This window comes from Budorcas taxicolor, chromosome 2 (genome assembly GCF_023091745.1).
Source record: "Budorcas taxicolor isolate Tak-1 chromosome 2, Takin1.1, whole genome shotgun sequence".
Taxonomy (NCBI): domain Eukaryota; kingdom Metazoa; phylum Chordata; class Mammalia; order Artiodactyla; family Bovidae; genus Budorcas; species Budorcas taxicolor.
This window is the reverse complement of record NC_068911.1, coordinates 90592069-90617667: the sequence shown is the minus strand read 5'-3', so window position 1 is coordinate 90617667 and position 25599 is coordinate 90592069. Positions and strand designations below refer to the sequence as shown.

Sequence of the window (25599 nt, the reverse complement as noted above, 5' to 3'; positions counted from 1 at the left end):
TGGTCTGGTATTCCCATCTCTTGAAGAGTTTTCCACAGTTTATTTTGATCCACACAGTCAAAGGCTTTGGCATAGTCAATAAAGCAGAAATAGATGTTTTTCTGGAACACTCTTGCTTTTTCCATGATCCAACGGATGTTGGCAATTTGATCTCTGGTTCCTCTGCCTTTTCTAAAACCAGCTTGAACATCAGGAAGTTCATGGTTCGCGTATTGCTGAAGCCTGGCTTGGAGAATTTTGAGCAGTACTTTACTAGTGTGTGAGATGAGTGTAATTGTGCTGTAGTTTGAGCATTCTTTGGCATTGCCTTTCTTTGAGATTGGAATGAAAACTGACCTTTTCCAGTCCTGTGGCCACTGTTGAGTTTTCTAAATTTGCTGGCATATTGAGTGCAGCACTTTCACAGCATCATCTTTCAGGATTTGAAATAGCTCCACTGGAATTCCATCACCTCCACTAGCTTTGTTCATAGTGATGCTTTCTAAGGCCCACTTGACTTCACATTCCCGGACCTCTCGCTCTAGGTGAGTGATCACACCATCGTGATCTCCTTTACTTTATGGCAAATAGATGAGGAAACAGTGGAAATAGTGGCAGACTTTTTTTGGGCTCCAAAATCACTGCAGATCGTGACTGCAGCCATGAAATTAAAAGACGCGTACTCCTTGGAAGAAAAGTTATGACCAACCTAGGCAGCATATTTAAAAGCAGAGACATTACTTTGCCAACAAAGGTTCATCTAGTCAGTTCAGTTCAGTTCAGTTGCTCAGTCATCTCTGACTCTTTGCGACCCCATGAACCGCAGCATGCCAGGCCTCCCTGTCCATCACCAACTCCTAGAGTTTACCCAAACTCATGTCCATTGAGTCGGTGATGCCATCCAACCATCTCATCCTCTGTCATCCCCTCCTACTCCTGCCCTCAATCTTTCCCAACATCAGGGTCTTTTCAAATGAGTCAGCTCTTCGCATCAGGTGGCCAAAATATTAGAGTTTCAGTTTCAACATTAGTCCTTCCAATGAACACCCAGGACTGATCTGCTTTAGGATGGACTGGTTGGATCTCCTTGAAGTCCAAGGGACTCTGAGGAGTCTTCTCCAACATCACAATTCAAAAGCATCAATTCTTCTGCACTCAGCTTTCTTTATAGTTCACTTCTAACATCCATACATGACCACTGGAAAAACCATAGTCTTGACTAGACGGCACAGGAGCTACCCCACATCCAAGGTCAGGGCAGCAGCTAAGAGGAGCTACCCCATGTCCAAGGTAAGGAACAGTGGCTGCCATTTTGCTGGAGCAGCTGTGAAGAGATATCCCATGTCCAAGGTAAGAGAAACCCAAATAAAGTGGTAGGTGCTGAGAGAGGGCATCAGAGGGCAGACAGACTGAAACCATAATCACAGACAACTAGCCAATCAGATCACATGGACCACAGCTTGTCTAACTAAGGCATACCTTGTGGGGCCACCCAATTGGACAAGTCATGGTGGAGAGGTCTGACAGAATGTGTTCCACTGGAAAAGGAAATGGCAAACCATTTCAGTATTCTTGCCTTGAGAACCCCATGAACAGTATAGAAGGGCAAAAAGATAGGACATTGAAAGATGAACTCCCCAGGTTGGTAGGTGCCCAATATGCTACTGGAGATCAGTGGAGAAATAACTCCAGAAAGAATGAAGGGATGGAACCAAAGCCAAAACAACACTCAGTTGTGGATGTGACTGGTGATAGAACCAAGGTCCAATGCTGTAAAGAGCAATATTGCATAGGAACCTGGCATGTTAGGTCCATGAATCAAGGCAAATTGGAAGTGGTCAAACAAGAGATGGTAAGAGTGAATGTCAACATTCTAGGAAGCAGCGAACTAAGATGGACTGGAATGGGTAAATTTGAATCAGATGACCATTATATCTACTACTATGGGCAGGAATCCCTTAGAAGAAATGGAGTAGCCATCACGGTCAACAAAAGAGTCTGAAATGCAGTACTTGGATGCAATCTCAAAAATGACAGAATGATCTCTGTTCATTTCCAAGGCAAACCAGTCAATATCACGGTAATCCAAGCCTATGCCCCAACCAGTAATGCTGAAGAAGCTGAAGCTGAACGGTTCTATGAAGACCTACAAGATCTTTTGGAACTAATACCCTAAAAAGATATCATTTTCATTAAAGGGGACTGGAATGCAAAAGTAGGAAGTCAAGAAATACCTGGAGTAACAGGCAAATTTGGCCTTGGAATACGGAATGAAGCAGGGCAAAGGCTAATAGAGTTTTGCCAAGAGAACACACTGGTCATAGCAAACACCCTCTTCCAACAACACAAGAGAAGACTCTACACATGGACATCACCAGATGGTCAACACCAAAATCAGGTTGATTATATTCTTTGCAGCCAAAGATGGAGAAGCTCTATACAGTCAGCAAAAACAAGACTGGGAGCTGACTGTGGCTCAGATCATGAACTCCTTATTGCCAAATTCAGACTTAAATTGAAGAAAGTGGGGAAAACCACTAGACCATTCAGGTATGACCTAAATCAAATCCCTTATGGTTATACAGTGGAAGTGAGAGATTTAAGGGACTAGATCTGATAGACAAATGCCTGATGAACTATGGATGGAGGTTCGTGACATTGAACAGGAGACAAAGATCAAGACCATCCCCAAGAAAATAATGCAAAAAAGCAAAATGGCTGCCTGAGGAAGCCTTGCAAATAGCTGTGAAAAGAAGAGAAGCGAAAAGCAAAGGAGAAAAGGAAAAATATAAGCATCTGAAATCAGAGTTCCAAAGAATAGCAAGGAGAGATAAGAAAGCCTTCCTCAGGGATCAATGCAAAGAAATAGAGGAAAACAATAGAATAGGAAAGACTAGAGATCTCTTTGAGAAAATTAGAGATACCAAGGGAACATTTCATGCAAAGATGGGCTCGATAAAGGACAGAAATGGTCTGGACCTAACAGAAGCAGAAGATATTAAGAAGAGGTGGCAAGAATACAAAGAAGAACTATACAAAAAAGATCTTCACGACCCAGATAATCACAATGGTGTGATCACTCACCTAGAGCCAGACATCCTGGAATGTGAAGTCAAATGGGCCTTAGGAAGTATCACTATGAACAAAGCTAGTGGAGGTGATGGAATTTCAGTTGAGCTGTTTAAAATCCTGAAAGATGATGCTGTGAAAGTGCTGCACTCAATATGCCAACACATTTGGAAAACTCAGCAGTGGCCACAGGACTGGCAAAGGTCAATTTTCATTCCAATCCCGAAGAAAGGCAATGTCAAAGAATGCTCAAACTACTGCACAATTGCACTCATCTCACATGCTAGTAAAGTACTGCTCAAAATTCTCCCAGCCAGGCTTCAGCAATACATGAACTGTACACTTCCAGATGTTCAAGCTGGTTTTAGAAAAGGCAGAGGAACCAGAGATCAAATTGCCACATCCACTGGATCATGGAAAAAGCAAGAGAGTTCCAGAAAAACATCTATTTCTGCTTTATTGACTATGCCAAAGTCTTTGACTGTGGATCAGAATAAACTGTGCACCAAAACCTGTACATTCTGACAGAGGTGTACAACGAAACTGATATAAGTGCCTAGTCAAATCACACTGGTAATAGTGATCTCCTGTTGTGAGCGTGTGAATTTCCTTTCTCAGTGACATTGTAGACTCCTTGAGGACATGGACCATGCATTGTTTTCCTGTGTATCTTCCCACAATGCTGGGAGCATGGCCACTGCTGAAGAACATTCCTTTTTCTTGTTTGATTACAAGATCTCTCAGAGTGGGACCCAGGATATGAATTGTTAAAGGATATGGAGGGACTGAGAGATACACAGGTGGGTCATTCAACTCTTGCCACAAGCAGTGCTGTGTAATAAATAATCACAGAGTGACATACAACAATAATCATCGGTTCTTCATGTTTTTTGGAATCAAGAGGGATAGGCCAGACTTCTCTAGTGATCTTACCTGTGCTTACTCATGTTTGGGGGGTTGAGCTAGGCCCACTTAGTTGACTGCATGTCAGCGGCTCATTAATGTACTGGCAAACTAGCTGTGTTTCATAAGACTTTGATGTTCCTTCTGGGACCATCAGGCTAGTCAATGGACATACTAAAGGACAAGTGGCAAGACCAGATGCAACAAGTCCATTCCAAGCCTCCATGTGCGATGGATTGGTCAAAGGAGAAGGAGAGTACAGCATAGTTACAGGGAAAAATCTGTGGATACTAAAAAATGGGAAAAAGTGGTGTCATTTTCCCAAACTTCTCCAGTGGAATGTTCGTGTCTCTTCTGTGCAGAGCCTGCTCTGATGCTTTACTGAAGGTCAGTTCTTCTTGTTTATAATCTCGATCAGGATGTCTTTAAAACAGCATTACCACCCTTGAGTAAGCAAGCCAGTAATCTTGTTTGGAGGGAAAAAAGTTGCAGGTAAAGAATCACATAATGCCACTTCATTTGCCATTAAATAGAAAAATATCACCTTATATTTCACAGACTTGACATCACTCAGATAATATGTCACACTTCATTAAACTAGAAGATCAAATGCAGAAAACAAAATATGTGCTGGTCAATAAGATTATCTACTACCTGAACAAGGTTTGTGGAATTGTCAACATGATGTGTCTGAATTCAAGAGATTAAACCAAGAGCTGTGACTGGAAAAGTGTTAAAAACACCGCAAATTTGCTTTGAAATGATACAGCATCTTATTGTCACTTGTGATTTGACCACTGGTTCTGTCTTTGTTACTTGTGCTGCTTAGGGAACTGTTGCAAAGCAAACCATGCAGTCTATTGTGGAATTTAGAGAATCATCTTGGGGCTGAAAAAGAGTTTCTGCTAAGTTCCTCGGCTTCTAGTAGGCCATCTTTCTGTCTAATAGATCTTATCTCCTGAAGAGCCAGGGAATTAATTATAGCATGTTTTAGCAATCATAGATTTACACTTTTATCTGTTTGTCTCTATCTATCTACTTATCCATCTATCATATCTATGTGTGTGTTCATCACCAAAATAATAGCTAAATTTCTATGACCATTTTTTCTAAATTAAGGTGATCTTTTTTCCATATTTAGTTATTTATTTGCTCTTATGGTAGGTACTTGATTAACTCCTGACAAGTGAGATTGATCAGCAAGACAAATATTACATAAACTATAGTAAAAATTAACTTTCCAATCCTGCTTTATTCTTACTCTGTTATGGGGTTTTAGGCCAATCACTTAAGATTCTTACCAATAAAAGTAGACAACTTAGATATTTTAATAACAAGAGTTCTTGCCTATGTAGCCAAACAATAGATAAATATCTAAGATAAACTCTGGGTAAATCAGATATATATTGATATCTGTATTTATCTATCTAGATATATAGATACATATTTATTGTTGTTTTTGTTTATATAAGAGAAGGCATTGCATAATCACCCTGTAGGGTAAGTTTATCTTTTATTAAAGGTGTGATGCTAAGTTTTGCTTGATTTTCCTTTCTGAAAGGAAGGACATTGACTTGTAGGATAAAGAAAAGACAATATAGACAGAAACTAAAATGTGGCCTTATACAAGTTCTGGAGTTCAGTTTCATCACCTTGTATTGATGGACAAAAATATAAATGAGGCAAATTGGGATTTGGATATAGCCAAAAGGTTTCTTTTGAGACTTTTCTACTTGCTAAAGGAGAGAAACACTGAGAGAGGTGTAATAAGCTCATTTTCTGACAAGGGGAGATGATTGAGATTTTTACATGAATGTGATTCTGATGGAACCAGAGAATACAACCATTTTCCTGGAAAGTCAGGAGTGCTGGCGTTCCACAGCATTAAGGACCATCTCCCTCTTGCACACATGCAAACATATATGATTGACTTGTCTCTAGGCAACATAGCATCAATGGGAGCAGACTGGTTACAAAGCTAGGCCCTCAGGCAAGTGGAGGTTAAAAGCTCAATTTCACTTTCTCAAGTGGAAAATTCTGTGTAACTAACATTATAGCCTTTTGTTTAGTCACAAAGAAGGAATAATTGCTTTGGAGTTTGGAATTTAGTTCCCCTATGTACTTTTTGGTAGAGCTTTGTAGCTAGGGCCACTTGCAGCAAAGAAAATATAGCAAACACTTGGACAAACTAAGTGGGCCTAGGATACCATGTAATTAAGAGAGGGGCAATGAGAGAAACAGCAGGGGGCCTTGCACTTTGGAGTAGCCCATATTAACCTTGGGGGAAGTGGAGATTATAATGGGAGTAATGCCGGTGGTGGAAAATGATTCAGAATGTTTGTTTTCAACAGAGTTTGAATCTTGGTGCCTTAATGTGGATACATAGGCAATGCTTAGAAAAACACAGTGCTATGAATGTAATAGTCAAATGATATCTTGATGTCAAAGCTGCTTATACGTACATACATTTTAAACTTGATTTCACTGCTGCAGTGGGACAAGCCAAAATTGAAGCACAGTTGTCTTCAGGACTTAGAAGTTTAAAAATTTGAGCTGCATGGTATTGTCCTAGAATGAAGTCATTCTTACAATGGCAAAAAGGAGAAAGCATGGGAAAATAGATCATTATTGCCTAGATTTATAATTTGATATTCACGTATTGCAAAGATCACCAGGATGTATTCAACAAGAAAAGGGAATAACATTTTTCAGGGGACATTCTGTGTAAGAGGAATAGTGTTCTATTTAATTTGCATATAGAAAAATTGGTGTCCTTGTTTCTCTAAAAAGAGAAATTGTGCCTAAATATAGGCTAATTGGTGGTGCTCAGAACATTTGATTGTGTGACTCATGATTTGGAACACCATTTTCCTATCAGAAAACTAGCTTGAGACCCTCCTATCGCTGAGAATGTGTTTAATTAGATGACAGGTTTTAATTAGATAGGACTATTTCGGCCTGCTTACTCTCGGTCTTTATCTCTCCATGAGCCATTTCCCTACAGAAGGATGCAGTAACCATAATTACTCCAGTCATCTTAAAGAAAATGTTTTGAAGTACAGTAGTTAGCTGTCAAAAAGAGAAGGCTAATTTCCAGTTATGAGAGCATTTTCCCAATGGAAATCTTCCTTTCATTCTGGGTAGACATATTTGTGTTTGTGTTTTAGCTTCATTAGGCTCCATTTTCTCCTTCCTAGACAGATAATTTCTCTTGTAGCTGTTCAGAATTAAAGGAATTCCTCAATTCCAGAAATGTTTCCAGCTGTTTTTAGCTCTAGCTATAGTCTACATTACCTAAACAAGCACCTAAGAGCATGGCACATAAAAATCACCCAGCAAAAGCGTAATAGAAATAAATAATTTGAAGAATTTCCCATAATATATGGGATTTTAATAGATGTAAAGAAAAAAGAGTCAGACATGACTGAGCGACTGAACTGAACTGAACTGAAAGAAAAAAATGGTAAAATATTTGGACAATTATGGATGAAATGAGCAAACTACTTTAGGATCCATCAGGTTGTTTACTCTGTTGATAGGTATAAGCTGTTTGGCACCAAACTCCCAGATCTTCCTATCTCCATAGTTTCATGGGAAAAGGAGGCAATTGGGGTTTTCATTTGGTAATATCACACTTTTGTTTTCTTTGAAGCCAGCCTATGACAATATCCTCCCTCTATATCCCCTATTAAAAAGTTTAAAGTCTCTGTGGTTCCCACTGTAAAGGAGAAAGGAGACTTGGGTACGTGCTTGTGAAAATAAGCTGGGCATGTGGGGATGTACTATCTTTGAGTTTTGGCCCCTCGGCCTTTATCTTTTAGATGGAAATAGTCATAGCCCAATGGGGTTACTGGGCTAGACAGTTGAAATGGTGAAATTTTAGCATTAAAAAATTATACAAATACAGTCTTTATTTGACATTATGTTAAAATTAGAGCATATATTGTTGAATTGATTATTTAGTGGGCTTCCCAGGTGGCACGAGTGATAAAGAACACTCCTGTCAATGCAGGAGATGTAAGATACGTGGGTTTGATCCCTAGGTCAAAAAGAACCACTGAAAGAAGGCATAGCAACCCACTACAATATTCTTTTTTCTGTTGTTGTTTTTGAAAAGAACTGTTTATTTACTGAACCTGGGGCAGATCAGATACACAACCAATTTTAAATTTACATCTTTTAGCACAGTGTTGAAGTGTTTGGACACACACAGGCACACAATTGACAGGCAACAGTTGTCCTAGGGTAAAGCGCAGTCACCTTAAACTTGCAAGTATTTTGACCCAAGGTTGAAAAATTGTTTATCCTGAACATGAAAACCTGTAACACGTTTAAATTAATTATACAAAACTTGTTACTTGTAGTTTTCCCCTTGTAAAGATTAAACAAAAAAGAAAAGTACAAATAACCAGTATGCATCAGTCACAAAATAATCCTGGATCATCCCTACACCAAAACCAGATGCTCCTTGAATTTTAAACTCATCATCAGAGACCAAAAGAAATTCATTTCATTTTATACAAAACAAAATTCACATGTGCCAAAAAAGAAAGACCCAAGAAAAACAAAAACCCTAGTACTGACAGTGATATTCAGTACCCTAATTAAACAGTGACCACAATGCCACTGATCAAAAATAAATATTGGCTATATATCACTGCAAAGAAATCCAAGAGGCTTTAACCCTTTGGCATTGGAAATCCAGGTTTTTCCAATTACGTGAATGCATATCTTCTACATGCCAAGAGTAGAGAAAGTGGATGTGCCAGCACAGAAAGAAAAAGAGCTACCATTTGCTGAAACGTGGAGAACTGGCTTTAATAGACTTCTTACAAGGTTAGGCAGAAAACAAAAAAATGGTTATTAGTTGCTTGTGGCAACAATTTTAAATGGAGATGATTGAGTTCTAAGGTTTCAAAGTGAAACTTGGGGGTGGGGGGTAAAGGTTGTTGATTTAAGTCTTATCTTTAAAGCAAAAACAAGAGAGACAAACTGTAAAAGTACCAATCTGGTCACATACTCTAGTCACAGAGCTCTGCCATCAAGCTGGATAGAAAATGTCAAGATTTGGATTGTTGTTTCTCAACAAAATGAATCTTTCTAATGACTTGAACTGCAGGATAAGGGATCCCAAGAATGCAGTCATTTTAGTAAAGTACTATCAGTAAAGTACTATCCTGAACAAACTGCATTTTATTATGAAAACAGAAGGAAAGAAAACTAAGGACTCTACACCTATTATTATATTCAGCTTACAGTGTTTGAGTTTTGGAAGGGCCCAAATAATAGAGGCAGAATTCAAATATGAATTTATGCCAAACAAGTGTCAACTTTACACTATAGCTTTCCTAAAAAAGTGTTTTCCTCCCATATCTATTAATCCCAAAGAAACAAAAGCTGTGAAGATACAGTTTAGAAAATAAAAACAGAAACGAATGACATTATTATGACCAAGATGTTTGGTAAACAGTGAATTATGAATTTGGGATTATGGGGAAAAGGCTTTTAAACAACCCTCCAGACTTCAAAGACTCTTTTCAGGCAGTAAATCTCTTCCAATGTTGTGGTAACTAGAACAAGAACTTCAAAGAAGGACCAAAGGACCACTCTGCTGTTTGTGTTGTCATTGATTGCTCTGTGTATTCTCTCTCCAACTTCCATGCATTCCTGTTCATGCTTCACAGCTGTCATCTCCACTGCCAGCTCATTAATCATTTCTTCTAGCTTGTTCTTGTGAGCTACTGTTTCCATGTCTTGTCCTTTGGGGTCTTCCCCGATATCAGTGGTGAACATCACTATCTTTGGGAGTCATGGTGGACATCGTATTGCCAAAACAAAACTTATATGTTCCGTCCATGTAAGCAGCAAATATGTATTTCCCACTGGACTCCCTGTCTCCTTTATAAATTACTTTATTATCAGGCCCTGTAATCTCCACGTCGATGTCCAGGAAGCCACCCTCGGCCACCTCAAAGATGAGGCCCATCTTAGTGCTCGAGGAAGCATTCCTCGGAATGCGTGTCAGTGCTGACGAAGTAGCCCAAGGCCGTGGCCAGCAGGGCAGCCAGGAGCACCAGCAGCTCAGCGAGCATCACCATGGTGGGGCTGGGGCCAAAACCAGGACCAGGACTGCGGCCTCCAGAGCCACCGTCGTCACCGCCACCACTGCTGCCTTCTAAGCCACCACTGCCTCAGTGCCACTCCTTCCGGCTGTGCCACCCAAGAGGGCTTCAGTATTCTTGTCTAGAGAATTTCATGGACATAGAAGCCTGGTGGGCTACAGTCCATAGGGTCGGGAAGAGTTGGTCACAACTGAAGTGACTTAACACGGCAGGCATGCATATTATCATCTCATTTGCTAACCTGAAATTATCACAACATTGTTAATCAGCTATACCCCAATACAAAATAAAACGTTTAAAGTTTGAAAAAAAAGAGTAAAACATAAGTCAGATAGTGTCCTTCTCACTTCTCTGCTTCAAAGCATCATCAAATTGCTCCCTGTGGTAGGCAGAATTCAGAGCTAGCCCCCAAAATTCTTACCTCCTCATGTGTACACTCTGTATGATTATTTGGAAGAATAAGCCCTTGAGTATGAGCAGGATCTGTAAATAGGATGGGGTTTCTAGCATTTATTTCCTTCCATCTCTCTGCTTACATTATGCATCTGCTCTTGCATGTTGTACACTTTTTGCATTATACGTCCCTTATTGTTGTTCAGTCACTAAGTTGTGTCTGATCTTTTCAACCCCATGAACGGCAGCATGCCAGGCTTTCCTGTCCTTCATTATCTCCTGAAGTTTGCTCAAATTCATAACCATTGAGTCAGCGATGCTGTCTAACCATCTCATCCTCTACTGCCCTCTTCTTCTTTTGACTTCAATCATTCCCAGCATTAGGGTCTTTTCCAAAGAGTTGACTCTTCACATCAGGTGGCCAAAGTATTGGAGCTTCAGCTTCATCGTCCGTCCTCCCAGTGAATATTCAGGGTTGATTGCCTTTAGGATTGACTGATTTGATCTGCTTGCTGTCCAAAGGACTCTCAAGAGAGTCTTCTCCAACATCACAATTCCTTTAACATATTAATAATAGCTGCTTTGAGCCACAGTCAGCTCCTGGTCTTGTTTTTGTTGACTGTATAGAGCTTCTCCATCTTTGGCTGCAAAGAATATAATCAATCTGATTTCGGTGTTGACCATCTGGTGTTGTCCATGTGTAGAGTCTTCTCTTGTGTTGTTGGAAGAGGGTGTTTGCTATGACTAGTGTGTTCTCTTGGCAAAACTCTATTAGCCTTTGCCCTGCTTCATTCTGTACTTCAAGGCCAAATTTGCCTGTTACTCCAGGTGTTTCTTGACTTCCTACTTTTGCATTTCAGTCCCCAATAATGTAAAGGACATCTTTTTTGGGTGTTAGTTCTAAAAGGTCTTGTAGGTCCTCATAGAACCTTTCAACTTCAGCTTCTTCAGCGTTACTGGTTGGGGCATAGACTTGGATTACCGTGATATTGAATGGTTTGCCTTGGAGACGAACAGAGATCATTCTGTCATTTTTGAGATTGCATCCAAGTACTGCATTTTGGACTCTTGTTGACCATGATGGCTACTCCATTTCTTCTGAGGGATTCCTGCCTGCAGTAGTAGATATAATGGTCATCTGAGTTAAATTCACCCATTCCAGTCCATTTTAGTTGGCTGCTTCCTATAATGTTGACATTCACTCTTACCATCTCTTGTTTGACCACTTCCAATTTGCCTTGATTCATGGACCTGACATTCCAGGTTCCTATGCGATATTGCTCTTTACAGCATTGGATCTTGCTTCTATCACCAGTCACATCCACAGCTGGGTATTGTGTTTGCTTTGGTTCCATCCCTTCTTTCTTTCTGGAGTTATTTCTCCACTAATATTCAAAAGCAGAGACATTACTTTGCTGACTAAGGTCTGTCTAGTCAAGGCTATCGTTTTTCCTGTGGTCATGTATGGATGTGAGAGTTGGACTGTGAAGAAGGCTGAGCACCGCAGAATTGATGCTTTTAAACTGTGGTATTAGAGAAGACTCTTGAGAGTCCCTTGGACTGCAAGGAGATCCAACCAGTCCATTCTAAAGGAGATCAGCCCTGGGATTTCTTTGGAAGGAATGATGCTAAAACTGAAACTCCAGTACTCTGGCCACCTCATGCAAAGAGTTGACTCATTGGAAAAGACTCTGATGCTGGGAGGGATCGGGGGCAGGAGGAGAAGGGGACGACAGAGGATGAGATGGCTGGATGGCATCACTGACTCAATGGACATGAATCTGAGTGAACTCCGGGAGTTGGTGATGGACAGGGAGGCCTGGCGTGCTGCGATTCATGGGGTCGCAAAGAGTCGGACACGACTGTGCAACTGAACTGAATAGCTGCTTTAAACTCTGGTCTAATATTCCAACATCTCTGCCATGTCTGTTTCTCTTCTGATGCTTTCTTTGTCTCTTCAAACTATATATATTTTTTGTCTTTTAGTATGCCTTCGGATTTTTCTCTTGTAAACGAAACATGATGTATTAGGTAAAACGTACTGAGGTAAACAGGCTTTTGCTGTGAGTTTTGTGTTTATCTGTTTAAAAGCTGGACTGTCTGTTGTTTGCTCTAGCTGTTTGCTAGATTGTCTTTATTGTTTGCCCTAGCTGTTGGTGTCAGAAGCTAAAATTTCCTCTGTTGCCCTTGTTTTTCTCTCTCCTGTTGTCTTTGGGTTTCCCTGGGGACTTTTTCTTAAATAGGTTCTGAGGCCTGTAGTTCTTTACATAGTATATGCCTATTACACAGGAACCCTATTGATATTGTGGTAAGGTGCGGGGGGAGAAAAAGCATACTATAGTTCTATACTTTGACTTCCAGGTTTTAATGAGTCTGTGCCTGTGCCCTTGGGCTGTGATCTTCACTAGCGCTTTTCAATCCCTATCACCATTAGTTTAGGCAGAAAGGTTAGACGGAGCTGGAATTGGGCATTTCCTTTATTGCAGATCAGTTAGGTTCTGATAAACTCAAGTTGATTAACTACGAGTTAAAATAGTTTTTACTAATAATTAAACTATTAGTAAAATAGCTTCTCTTGAGGGCATGCCTTGCTAATAAAAACGGAGTACTCTGCATTTATTTTGAAATAGTTACTTTTCCCTCCTCCCCTGCTGGAAGCATCAGGGAATTTTTCTGTGATTTTCACTGTGAGAAGCTGGTAGGGCTCCTAGAGGTATACCTCACTAAGATGTAGGGGTCATCCTCCTAAGACTAAACTTGGACTTTTTCATTTGTCCATATTGAGGAATTCCATCAATTACTATTTAGGTTTTCTCAACCTACTCCAGTATTCTCTCGCCTGGATAATTCCATGGATGGAGAAGACTGGCAGGCTATAGTCCATGGGGTTGCAAAGAGTAAGACATGTCAGAGAAAATGATCCTAATGTTGGCTTCTGTGGATGTTTCTACTTGCAGGTTTTTATTCCCATACGTTGTGATTCTCTCTATCCTCCTGTCTGTCTCTCCAATTTAGGAGGCAAATTTTTTTTGTCCTTTGACCTGAATTCTCTGTTAGATCTAAGAAAAGTTGTTTTTTCATTTTTCCACCTTTTTTTCTTGTGTGGAAAGGACTGGTGGCTTCCAAAGTTCTTAGATACGAGAACTCGAAACTAGAAGTTATAATGCCACTATTTCAACAGGAGACTGAAAGCACAGACACAGCAGGGGCAAACACCTCAGACAACTGCACACTGGCTCCCCAGTTCTTCAGCCTAACAGTGACATGTCATTTCTATTCATATATCATGGGCCAAAGTAAGTCATACCGTCAATTTTTGAAATGTGAGCAAGTGTAACTTTCTAGTGTTCCTGGAAAAAGAGGGCAACCAGCAGTGAAGTGAAGTGAAGTGAAGTTGCTCAGTCGTGTCTGGCTCTTTGCGACCCCATGGACTGTAGCCCACCAGGCTTCTCCGTCCATGGGATTCACCAGACAAGAATACTGGAGTGGATTGCCATTTCCTTCTCCAGGGGATCTTCCCGACCCAGGGATCGACCCCAGGTCACCCGCATTGCAGGCAGACGCTTTACCCTCTGAGCCGCCAGGGAAGCCCTCCTGGGGAACATTGTTAATGTTGACTGGAGCACTCTATGTAACAGTATTTCCAGCTCTCTTATCACATCATGTTTTCACCCTAGCATTTTATCATACCGTATTATACTATACATATTATATTTCATTATAATGAAACCTATTATACTAGATGCTCTGTTTATTGTTTATCTTTCCCCTTCTACTCCCACTAATGTGAGAATCAGGGGAACAGAGACTTGGTCTATTCTATTCTATTTGTCTCTTTTTATCCCCAGAGCCTGAGATATTCCAGTGCTTAATATGTATTTGATGAATGAATTAGTGAATGGATTTTGTTTAAAACTTGGTAACCCAGAAAAATAAACCCTTTACATCAGCCAAATCTGGCTCAGAAATTCTTTCTAAAAGGAATGAAGCTGCACACCCTTGTGCAGAGCCTTGTGACAGACTAGCTGGGTACATCCTTTACTATCAGACAGCAAAGAGAGAATGAAAGAGCCCCAGAAGTTCCCAGGAACGTGGTGCTATTTTAAGGCAAGTGTATGCACCGCTTGAGGGAAAATGAATTTGAAAATGAGCTTGTGAATTTAAGAACCTTCCCATCTTAGGTTTGTGTTTATAATTAAGGATATTCAGCTCTCACTCCTTACTTTTTGAAAACCAAAAAGCTAAATCACCTCTTGAGTATGAAATGTAGGTACAATGCTTGGAACATGCTCCTCCTCAGGGATTAGACCTGCCAGATTCTGGGGTGGTTGAAATGTAGACTTCCTGCTGGTTCAGGTGCACCATCTTTGTGCTTTTTTAGGCTTATTGTTCACTCTGAACTTAATGAGTGCATTCAGGCATGTAATGAAGAACAACACCATCACACAAACAATTCACTGTAGTCCAAAGATAAGGTGATTTTATCAATTATATTATTCAGTAGAGTACACTTGCAATTTATTAAATAATACATAGATTGAGTGGCATCTGGAACACTGTGGTGTTAACACTCATGATATTAGCATGTGTATGTGCTGTAAAAAGAAATCTTGAATTGCTGGCATTTGTTTAAGTGGGTATAAAGCTTTTGTTTTTCTACCTATTAGAGGAAAGAGATGAAAGCAATACAGTTGTGAAGCAAAGGTCCTTCCGGTGTGAAATTCATCCCAACTAAGCTTAAAACATTTGATGACCAAAAGTATCAGTTCCTGTAGCAAATGATTTTTATTTTCACCTCCATTAACCTTGGCTAATGGATAAACACAGACTAGAAGGCAGGTGAATACCCCCAGTTATCCAAGAGTTACCTGAGCTAAGCAAATTACTTTCTTTTCCTCTCTTTCTTTTCTACTTCATTTTATAAAGTATGTTACAGAGTTTTCTGAGTGTGCTCAGTCGTGTCCGACTCTGCGACCCCATAGACTGTAGCTTACCAGGCTCCTCTGTCCATGGGATTTTTCCAAGTAATAGTACTGGAGTGGATGGCCATTTCCTTCTCCAGGGGATCTTCCTAACCCAGGGCTTGAACCCAGGTCTCCCATATTGTAGACAGACACTTTACCATCTGAGCCACCAGGGAAATCCATATATATATAATTTGATCTTACAACAAACATCCCAATGAGATGAGCTTGGTCAGGGATTCTCACTTCTGTTTCCAGATAAGGGACACTGTTGCTTAGGGATTTTGACTCTAACTTCAATGGCTTTTGAAAAATTATACAATAATGATGCTCTGGGCCTCAGTTTCCTCATTTTAAACAAACTAAAAGATAATTATAATTAACTTGCCAACTTTAGTTGTGAGTATGATGAGATACTTAATTTTAAAATATCTTGATGAGTCAAAGCCTTATGTAATTCTAAAATAATCATCTTGCTTTTGTTTTAAGTCCAAGGGCTCTGTGCTTAGATCATAAAGCCTTCTTCTCCACTTTCTTCTACAGAAAAAAATGTCCAGTTCAAATATATGTGTTCAGACCTGGAATTTTCCATCTGGAAATTTTTAGAAATGAGCCTTCTTAATAGACATACATAATGAGTCATTAAAAAGCAGCCATGGTAACTCTGATTTGGCTCTCTGTCAGAAGTGAAGTGAAAGTTGCTCAGTCATGTTTGATTCTTTGCAACTCCATGGACTGTAGCTTGCCAGGCTTCTCTGTCCAAGGAATTCTCCAGACAAGAATACTGCAGTGGGTTGCCATTCCCTTCTCCAGGGGATTTTCCCAACCCAGGGATCGAACCCAGGTCTCCCGCATTGTAGGTGGATTCTTTACTGTCTGAGCTACCGGGGAAGTCATCTCTCAGAACTGCATCAAATGAATTTTTCTATATGACAGTTTGTTGGTTTGTTTCAATGTTGTTCTGTTTTCTAGCTCATTGATAATGACAGTCCTCATACTTTTGACTAGGTTTTGCTACATAAGGTTATGATCTTCAAGTACAGAAGTATTAATACAATAATGAATAACTGTTTTATATTCCAAATTATGTTCTGACTCTTTCTTCAAGTATATAGAGCAGGGGTTAGCAAACTTTTTCTGTAAAGGACCAGCATCTCCAAGACATATGATCTCTGTCATGAATACTCTAATCTACTGCTGAATAGTACAAAAGTAGCCATAGGCAACGTGTAAATAAATGGATGAGCATGTGCCAATAAAACTTTATTTTTGGATATTGAAATGTGAATTTCATATAATTTTTCCGCATCACGAAATATTCTTCTTTCTATTTTTTCAACTATTTAGGTATGGAAAAACAAGTTTTAGCTTGTGGGCCACGCAACAACAAGTGATGGGGTGGATTGATCCATGGGCCATGTTAAACACTGACCTAGAACACAAAAGAAACATTCATTGCTACTGTAGACACTACTCTGTTCAAATAATTCTTTGAGCTAGAAAATGTTTCTAGGGAGTCTATTCTCACAACACAAACTTCCAGCACTGTTTGCAAAGGCAATATTAAACAGCAGATGTCTAGAAGTTAGTCATCTTTGCATAGGAAAAATAGAAATGTTTCCTCATCAGAAATTTAGAGACCCTTGCTTTATATTCAAAGGAAAGAAATTAATCAGCACAATTTGGTACAGAGCTTGCAAAATCTTGGGGCAAAGATATTCTCACAGGGATAAGTACATTACCAGTCTCAATTTGGTGCTCCATAGCAACCCAGATAGCATATTCAAAAGCAGAGACATTACTTTGCCAACAAAGGTCCGTCTCGTCAAGACTATGGTTTTTCCAGTAGTCATGTATGGATGTAAGAGTTGGACTGTGAAGAAGGCTGAGCACCGAAGAACTGATGCTTTTGAACTGTGGTGTTGGAGAAGACTCTTGAGAGTCCCTTGGACTGCAAGGAGATCCAACCAGTCCATTCTAAAGGAGATCAGCCCTGGATGTTCTTTGGAAGGAATGATGCTAAAGCTGAAACTCTAGTACTCTGGCCACCTCATGTGAATAGTTGACTCATTGGAAAAGACTCTGATGCTGGGAGGGATCGGGGGCAGGAGGAGAAGGGGACGACAGAGGATGAGATGGCTGGATGGCATCACTGACTTGATGGACATGAGTTTGAGTGAACTCCGGGAGTTGATGATGGACAGGGAGGCCTGGCGTGCTGTGATTCATGGGGTCGCAAAGAGTTGGACACGACTGAGTGACTGAACTGAACTGAAATATCTGTTGAGTTAATTGAAATTCCTGCAAAGCTCCTAAGTTCTCGTTTATTATGTAGAATGAAGTGAACATAGCCTATAAGTGTTTGTTTAGAAGACAAGGGGTTAATACAATGAACCCCTTTAGGCAGCACTCTTCACTGCTATTTATGAAGGGTGATTACAAAAGACTTAAATAACAGTGAAATTTTACAAAACTGTAGGCAGTATGACAAGGTGTACACAATATCTAAATGATTAGCTGTTACAAGCTTGTTAATATCCGTGACTAAGCTAATCTATGACTATAAACTGGATATCTATGGAACCTGCAAAATTCTTTCAGATTGCCATTGTGTAATTTAATCATAATGAAGCAGCTAATTACTGCTGTGTTCCATTGCCCTGGATGTTCACACATATCCTCAACTCCTTTGGCTCACAGTCAGTGCCAAAATAGGTTAGTACCTAATTAATCTTTAGTGTTTTTTCATGTGTGCTACTTTTATTTCTAAAAGTTGTAAGATTCTTTTCAGCAGGATCATATCACATATTTGAGTAGCATAATGGTTAATAGCAAGACTGTGGATTCAGACTGGTGGGATTCAAATTCTGCTTTGACATTTAATAGCAATGCACCTTGGGACACATTACATAGTCTCTCTTTGCTCTCAGTTTATTTATAAATAATGATAATAAAAGTATTTATTTGCCTGATTGGATTGAATTGATGTTAGATTTAAATGAATCAATGCATGCAAGGCACTCAGAACAGTTGCTGGCACACAGTAAAGATTCAAGAGATGCCAGCTAAAATTAGGCCTTTGAGTCCCAGTCTGATGCTATTAGAATCTATTTATAAGCTGATGACCTTTCCAGTTCTGATCCCTCCATGGGATGCCACTGAAGTTATCCACTTGGAATACTTACACACCTCCACTTTGAAATAGAATACTCATCTCAAAATTATCATGCCCACAAAACACACTTGTCTTCTTTCCCGTTCCACGTCTATTCTCCCTTAGTCTTTCCCTGCAATATCAAGACAACTTCACTCTTCTGGTTTTTTGGGCTAAAATACAAATACTATCCTGAGGTCATTTTGACCTTTTTAAAAAATCTTTTTTTAAATGAAATTCTTTTTTAAAAAGTTATTTTTAAATGAAATTCTTTCTTTCTTTCTTTTTTCTTTGGCTGTACCATACAGCATGTGGGATCTTAGTTCCCTGAGCAGGGATGGCAACTGTGCCTCCTGCAGTAGAAGCAGGGAGTACTAAACACTAAGTTGTCTGGAAATTCCCTTGACTTCTTTCTTTTTCTTACCTTCCACATCCCATCCATAAGGATATTCTGTGAGTTCTAAAAGAAATATATCTAAATTCAACTAACACTCCACCTTACTTATTCTCCTAGTTCACGATTCCCTTTTGCAAAAGCTGTTATTGTAATAGCCTACAAACTGGTATCCCTGCTTCTGTCCATGATCCCCTGCCATCTAATCTCCATGCACCAGCCAGGCTTCCACATCCATAGCACCTACATTTATTTATTGATGCTTGTAGATGGTCACCCATCAATAAATAAACTAAAGGAACACTTGATTGAAATATTTCCATTGCCCTGGATGTTCACACATATTCTCAACTCCTTTGGCTCACAGTCAGTGCCAAAATAGGTTAGTACCTAATTAATCTTTAGTGTTTTTTCATGTGTGCTACTTTTATTTCTATAAGTTGTAATGGACTTATATTCTTAAAGTAAAGGAAAGATATACCCATCTAAATGCAGAGTTCCAAAGAATAGTGAGGAGAGATAAAACGTTCCTAATGGGTCAATGCAAAGAAATAGAGGAAGACAATAGAATGGGAAAGACTAGAGAGCTATTAGAGAAAATAAAAAATACCAAGGGAACATTTCATGCAAAGATGGGTACAATAAAGGACAGAAATGGTATGGACCTAACAGAAGCAGAAGATATTAAGAAGAAGTGGCAAAAATACACAGAAGAACATTACAAAAAAGATTTTAATGATTCAGATAACTGTGATGGTGTGATCCCTCACCTAGAGCCAGACATCCTGGAGTATGAAGTCAAGCAGCCCTTAGGAAGCATCACTACAAACAAAGCTAGTGGAGGTGATGGAATTCCAGCTGAGCTATTTCAAATCCTAAAAGATGATGCTGTGAAAGTGCTGCACTCAATATGTCAGCAAATTTGGAAAATTCAGCACTGGCCACAGGACTGGAAAAGGTCAGTTTTCATTCCAATCCCAAAAAAGGGCAGTGCCAAGGAATGTTCAAACTACTGCACAATTGTATTCATTTCACATGCTAGGAAAGTAATGCTCAAAATGCTCCTAGCCAGGTTTCAACAGTAAATGAACAACTTCCAGATGTTCAAGCTGGTTTTAGAAAAGGCAGAGGAACCAACATCAAATTGGAAACATTTGTTGGATCATAGAAAAACCAAGAGAATTCCAGAAAAACATCTATTTCTGCTTCATAGATTATGCCAAAGCCTTTGACTGTGTGGATCACAACAAACTGTGGAGGATTCTTAAGGAGATGGGAATATCAGACCATCTCACCTGCCTCCTGAGAAACCTGTATGCAGGTCAAGAGGCAATAGTTGTTAGCACTGGACATGGAACAATGGACTGGTTCAAAATTGACAAAGGAGTACATCAAGGCTACATATTGTCACCCTGCTTATTTAATTTATATGCAGAGTACATCGTGCAAAATGCTGGGCTGAATGAAGCATAGGCTGGAATCAAGATTGAGTGCTAGGAGAAATATCAATAACCTCAGATATGCAGATAACACCACCCCTTTTGGCAGAGAGCAAAGAGGAACTAAAGAGCCTCTTGATGAAGGTGATAGAGGAGAGTAAACAGCTGGCTTAAAACTCAACATTCAAAAATCTAAGATCATGGCATCTGCTCCCATCACTTCATGGCATCCGGTCCCATCTCTTTATAGCAAATAGATGGGGAAACAGTGGAAACAGTGAGAGACTTTATTTTCTTGGGCTCCAAAGTCACTGCAGATGGTGACTACAGCCACAAAATTAAAAGACGCTTGCTCCTTGGAAGAAAAGCTATGACAAACCTAGATGGCATATTAAAAAGCAGAGACATTACTTTGCTGACAAAGGTCCATCTAGTCAAATCTATGTTTTTTCCAGTAGTCATGTATGGATGTGAGAGCTGGACTATAAGAAAGCTGAGCACTGATGAATTGATGCTTTTGAACTGTGGTGTTGGAGAAAACTGTTGAGAGTCCCTTGGACTGCAAAGAGATCAAATCAGTCAATCCTAAAGGAAATCAATCATGGATATTCATTGGAAGGACTGATGCTGAAACTGAAACTCCAACACTTTGGCCACCTGATGCAAAGAACTGACTCATTGGAAAAGACCCTGATGCTAGGAAAGATTGAAGGCAGGAGGAGAAGGGGACAACAGAGGATGAGATGCTTGAATGGCATCACTGACTCAATGGACATGAGTTTGAGCAAGCTCTGGGAATTGGTGATGAACAGGGAAGTCTGGCGTGTTTCAGTCCATGGGGTCGCAAAGAGTCTGACATGACTGAGCGGCTGAACTAAACTAAACTATACAAAGATATGACCTGATGGTTTGAGATGATTCAGAAAAGGATCAGGATGTTTCCCTTTCTTCTTTAGCATTGACAACAGAATCCACTATTTCCTATTTGAGATTTTTCAGAAAGTCATGGCAGGTGAGGAACTCTGACTGTTATCTCAAAGCACAATTGATTCATCACTATTGATCTAAAACGAAATACATATACAAATACACATGTAGCTGAATATAGGCAACAATCTGGTTTTCCTCCTTTATTGTAGTCTTTGGCTACTGGTAATCCTTCTGCTTTTCCGTTGCTGCTGCTGCTGCTGCCAAGTTGCTTCAGTCGTGTCCAACTCGGTGCGACCCCAGAGATGGCAGCCCACCAGGCTCCCCTGTCCCTGGGATTCTCCAGGCAAGAACACTGGAGTGGGTTGCCATTTCCTTCTCCAGTCCAGGAAAGTGAAAAGTGAAAAAAGTGAAGTCGCTCAGTCGTGTCCGACTTTTCGCGACCCCATGGACTGCAGCCTACCAGGCTCCTCCGTCCATGGGGTTTTCCAGACAAGAGTACTGGAGTGGGGTGCCATCGCCTTTCCGTTAGGGAATTGGAAAGACAGAGACGGACAAGAATCAGTGTAACATTTAAACAGCAGTGCTATCGGATCTGTGATAGCCATCTCGACGTGATGTCATGAGTAGTTGCTGTTACCTTGGCAACACTACAGTGGTAAACAAAGATGTTTTCTGAATGGCTAGAGGAAATGTGGCCTTTATGCCGTCTCACACGCTCCTGTCACCAACCCCCTACCATGGGTAGAAAAGATTTTATTTCCTTTTGCTATGAATTTTCCACCTTGAGGTAGAATAAGTGAGGTGAGCCACTGTTTTCTTTGTCTGTTTTTTATTATGCTCCACAATTTTACAATGCTGGGAATTCTGTTGAAACACCCACTCAATTTAGAGACTATGATGCTGCATAGCAGATGCTAAAATCCCCTGTTGTTCGGAATTGCTGAGAATGCACGAAAGGAAATTCTGTGATGTGAGAGCTCAGGGTCATGACAAGTTTGACAAGATGAGCTTGAATGACCTTACCTTATGTGGCCACACAGCCGAATCTACTAGTAAGGTTCTCAGAAACAGATAAAGCAGCTGAAGAATGGCTCTCTTGAGACAAATGCTTAGCTGCTGTAACCGGAGTAGAAAAAGTAAATCTAGGACGTTTTAAAGTATTGCTTAACAAGTAAAATAATGTAATGTGAAGAATGATGGAGGACAAACATGGGTTTTTATAATTTCTCTATAAGCTGCATAACAAAGATGACAGACAAATCATTTTGTTTTATAAAAACAAATAAATCTTTTAAAATTCAACTGGGAAATGAGAACGGAAGGAAATATAATATGCACCCCCCCAAAAAAGCATTCATTAGAGTGTTTATTGGTGAACTGTGGCTGTTTTTCATGAGATAGTGACACCAACTCTAATATAGAGAGAGATGGAAAATTTTCAAAGGTGTGTTTGCTTGAGATAGTTGCAGTATTTCTCACTTAAGAAGGACTAACTCGTGTGAAAGGAAGGTTTTTTATTAAAATATAAATGTAGATAAGGTGTAAATGTCCTTATCAGACACATAAGCCTAGATAGCTTATTTCCTATTCCTGGGAGGAAATTAGATGTTTGGTGGGATGCAGAAGCAGGTGAGCACATTTTCATTGGGGTCAAGATTGGGAATCAGTGGCTGGGACCTAGGATTTGGGTGAAGATGAGCCTAAATGGTCCTCGGCTAACAAGCCTGGGTCAAAGCCTGTGATCTGGAGAGAAAAATTCCAAAGAGCAAGGAACTGGGGACCAGTGTTGTAAAGGAAACACTTCTGTCCAGAGATAAAGCCGATTTCTCTGTTAGCTGAACCATAGCCCAGAAAAGCAGTGTTTGGTATTTATGAGCTCTGTTTCTCAGGCTGCTGAGAGCAAGTTCCATGACTGTAAAGAGAGGAAGAGAGAAAGAGATTGACTTTTGGCATCTGAAAATACATGTCCCTCACTAACTCAATTGTGATTATCTGCCAGAGAGCAGAGCTCTCTGTCTATGGCAACTGAGAGGTTATAGGAAAAATAATATAGTGATAGGCAGCAGTAGTGGCAGAGGGGAGATGAGAGGACCATGGAGATGAGAAAAGAAAGGGGGAAAGAGACAAGACATGAATGCTTTCTAAGCTTCTCGTGTGTTCCTTTGTTTCCTTTCTACTTACTACTTCATGATTGCTGTAGGTATGTACATGGAGTACCTTGATTTGTGAGCATCTGTTCATCCGATTTGAATTTAGTATTCTCTAGGGGAAATTCTGTAATGCAATGAGCATAAAATGAGTTGCAGAATCATTAGTTGCAGCAGAGGTGGGGAGGGGGTCTTTTACCTGAGGTGCCGCTTTGAAAATGTCCTTTGGTACTCATGGCTTTCCTAATTAAATGCTATCAACCCTACAGATGGTAAAATGATGTATGTATTTTGCTCAATTCCCTAAACAAGGAAGCTTTCAGTAGAGGAGTGCAATAAGAATATTCTTTGAAAAAAGAGAGAGCCCCCCACTGGGATTCTATAAACTTAAATCAAAGTAAATGAAACCTGAACATTATTTTTAAAAGACTGTATGAATCTTTGATTTATGTTAAAAGATTGGAAATTACAAAAAAAGAAACTTGTTTTTAAGGAGATTTTAAAAGTTTTCCAATCCAACTCCCAACTCCGATCTTTTCCCTAATCAGTGAATTTAGGAAAAACCAGACATATTCATAATTCCTAATGATTTTTAGGGAAAAAATTAAAATCTATAGTAAAGTTATTATTACTATAGCTATTAGATAATTAATCATCCAAAGTGGGGCATTTCAAAAAGTATAAGGAGGCATTTTTACAATAATTATATTGAGACAGCTTGCATAACCTATGACTGTCTTAAGCACACCAGACAACTGAAGTATGACCACCTAAGCCTTTATCCTACAGAAGTGCACACTTAGTTCTGGAATCATTGCTGCAAATTTTTCTACAGATTGAAGGAGAGGTCACCATGTCACTAATTGGATTCCCCACATTTTCAGAACAGAAAGTTGAGACCCAGGAAAATTAACTTTCCTGTGGCCTCGTAGCATCCTCTGCACCATTTTTCTCTTATCCCTTAGAAGTATCCTTTCTATAGTTTCTAGAAACTCAAGATCTTGTCACCTCCCTGAGACTAATTACAACCATAGCAGTAACACCCCCAGGACAGAGTTTCAAGGCTGCAATTGTTTCCATAGCACTGTGCACTTAATAAATTTTTCTAGGCCTCCAGGCCTGATTGTCTGGAGCACTGTCATATTCAGAGTAGTATTTAGTATGAGGTTATAATATTCCTTTCTCAGTAATAGGAGATAAACCAAATGTACCTTTCAATATATCCATGGGGATGAAGTCTTTGAACAAGTTAAGGGTTTGTAGTTGCCATTGTTTATTTGGTTGGTTAAAAGAAAAATTGATTAATAACATTTTAACTTTTAAAAGGACTTTTCCTGAGTGCTGCCTTTTTCTTAGGTTGATGCCTTTCATGATAGCTGTATTTCAGCAAGTGTCTTCATTAAGAAATTACATACATCCTGCTTTTGGAGTAAAGTTCCATATGGAAGATGACACATCTCTGTGATGTCATAAGTTCCTGAGGGGATTTTCTAAAGGCTTTTGCTGAAGGCAATAATATTCAGTCTGGGTGTCCCCATTTCCTCTTTTTGTTTTATTCTGTGCAGCTGTGTTGGAAGCAAGCACAGGAAGTAACCAAAAGTGGATCTGGATTAGAATGGTTCTTGAACTTCCCTTTCCAGCATCTGTCTTACTATGGGGCAATTCAAACAGGAGGCAGCCTCACAAACAGCCCTTTGTCAGAACTAACAGCATGTTTTTCTTCTGAGAAATGCCCTTTTGCCTAAAGTGAGTTTTAAAAACTGTGGCTCATCTAAAGTAGAAGTCTTTGACCTTCATTGGAGTACACTGGTGGTGGTAATGTCCCCAGTTCCTCAAAGTGAAAACAGATGTTTGCAGTGAGAGGTTGACACTGCAAGAAGTATGTTAGATTCACGTAAAAATATCCTTAATAAAAGAATAGTTTTTTTTTTTGAAGAAACAAAAAGCCCATGGTCCATGTTTTCACCATTTTCACAGACTTTTCCATCCTCCTGATTCCAATGATCCAAAATCACTGCAGATGGTGATTGCAGGCATGAAATTAAAAGATGCTTATTCCTTGGAAGAGAAGTTATGAGCAACCTAGATAGCATATTCAAAAGCAG

General features: G+C 39.7%; 1 pseudogene; it reads right to left on the bottom strand.

Moving 5' to 3' along the window:
- Positions 1 to 9456: 9456 nt before the first annotated feature.
- On the bottom strand, positions 9457 to 10049 carry LOC128043690 (transmembrane emp24 domain-containing protein 2-like; annotated as a pseudogene).
- Between the last annotated feature and the right edge of the window lie 15550 nt (positions 10050 to 25599).